This window comes from Corvus brachyrhynchos, unplaced genomic scaffold (genome assembly GCF_000691975.1).
Source record: "Corvus brachyrhynchos isolate BGI_N302 unplaced genomic scaffold, ASM69197v1 scaffold346, whole genome shotgun sequence".
In the NCBI taxonomy this organism is placed as follows: domain Eukaryota; kingdom Metazoa; phylum Chordata; class Aves; order Passeriformes; family Corvidae; genus Corvus; species Corvus brachyrhynchos.
In genome coordinates, this window is record NW_008238644.1 from 4253704 (window position 1) to 4255892 (window position 2189).

A 2189-nucleotide genomic window follows, 5' to 3' on the forward strand; every position below is an offset into this window, starting at 1 on the left:
GCTGATGGATGCGTTCAGTCAGGGGGAATTGCGGAATAAAGAAGTGTTGGCTTGCAGGGCAGCCAGCACAGCGATGCCTCAAAGAACCTAGGAATAAAACAGCACGCTTTTGAGATAATACTGGTATAGGAGGTGCTAGAAATGCTGGTTTTTATTGGAGGCCTCCAGGGGCAGATATGGAAAATGTCCACAAAATGCCCACCCCCCCACGGGGTGAATACAGTTTTGTAAGTTTAGCAAATTCGCACATTGGGCAAAAATCACTGGTTAGAGACGTAAGAGGTGAGGTGATTTTCCCCTCTCTAAATCCTCCCCCGTCAGATGGAAACTAAACTTTGTTTATAGAAGTATGTCTCGAAGAGCTGTTTTTTGGCCTTGGAATGTGTTTTGCCTTTCTGCCTATCAGGGTAGCGAAAAGGCAGGGAAAACTAGCTACAGATAACAGGCTGCAGAGCTACAAATATATGTGTGAAGAACACAGAGAATATGCAAAAGAAAAAAAGGCAAAAACCATTCGGCATCAATAGTTCTGGGAAGAGCCCTGCAGATGGGAGTCGTGCAGTGTTGGACCCACCTGTCCTAGAGGGGGAAGGAAGCAGAGGAGGGAGCTCCTTCTGCAGGAGGAACCCTGCCTTGGCGCTGGGGTTTTGGATCATGCCACCCCAAATGTGTGAGGGCTGGCTTTGGGGAACTCGCCCCACCTCACGAGGAGCTGGTTTGCAGAAGAGGTTTCTGAAACAGCGACCCTTTGAAGGCAGAAGAAAACCACTGTGCCTCAGGGGGGATCCTTTCCTTCCCGGGGCTGTGGGGCTGAGCCATCCCCACTGGCCACATTAGAGCCTGGAACGGGGGAGGAATTATCGTCTCCTGGTGTCTCAGGAGCCACACGTCAGCAGTCCTTCCCTCCCCTCACCCCGAACACTTCTGTGTTATGAGCACCTAATAATAAACCCCAGCTATTGCATTCCTGAGACACCCATCAGCCTGAGCACTATTGTGCTGGGGTAATAAATACTTGTTCAGCTCTGCCTCTTCTCTGCCAATTCTCCCGGCTCTGTCTGTTTTCATTACTATTTCTTTTCTGTGGACACTGCAATTACACTCTGTTCCTCTTCAGGGTCCTTGTTTTAGGTTCAAATAGAGAAGTGATAATGCAAGGAAGCATTTCACATCGCTGTTTATTTTTGTCTTCTGAGTCATGAAGATCTTTTCACGCTGGGACCAACCCTGTGCAGTCTTGATTAGGGAAGGACTCAGGCAGGGGGGTGTGGCAGGGTGGTGGGGAAAGGGGTGAAAATTTCAGGTTCGAGTTTTTATGGTTCCAAACAGTGGTGGGCTGCTCTTGCTGAGGCCACAAGCTCTGCTCCTTCCTCAGGAAGACATAAGTATGCAGCCTGTACTGCTCAGACCCATGATAACTCTCCATCTGCCACAGCAGCTGCGAGCCCCAGCTCTCCCAAGCCTCCTCTGTCATCCGAATCTCAGAGGAAGAAGGAGGATTCAGCTGAATGCAGCAAATTCAAATGAGTAACTTTTTATTTTCTTTTTTTTCTTTTTTCCAAGGTTGCAATACGTTTGGAGATGTCCCGCCAGCAAGTCCCTGGTGCAGCATCCAGATGGTGCTCAGGGAATCCGGGGAAGGCAGAGGGCGTTTCGTTCCTTCTTTCAGGCATGGAAAACAACTGATGCTGGCACTGGAGTTATTTTCTTCTCCTCCTATTTCCCAGTGGTAGCGGGGGGGAAGGGGGAAGTCCTCATCGAATATGTTGGATTTGGGTAAGTCATCAATATTTTTGACTAAAAAGTAGCCAAAAATGCAGAAAAGGGTCCAAAGAAACATTGAAAGTTTCAAGCTTAATGCAGTAGGGTGAGCTTCAGCATTTCTTGCAGGTGATTTGTCCACTGCTTTTGCATTTGAAGAGAGTTACTTAATTTCAGATCTTTCTACACTGTGAGAAAAATCCTTCTTTCCATTAGTTGCTAAATATAACATCTCATGGCTCCAAGGAGATGCAGTGGAGTGCCCAAATGAAGCCCCTACACCTTGAACTTCCCTTTCAGCAGACCACACTCTGAGCACATCACACGGTCAGGGGGACATGGCGTGGCCAGCCGTGGGCTGCTAAATACAGCATGTGTAAATCTAATACCCCCAGGGCAGCCACAATCAAAACTCCCTGCAGGAAAGG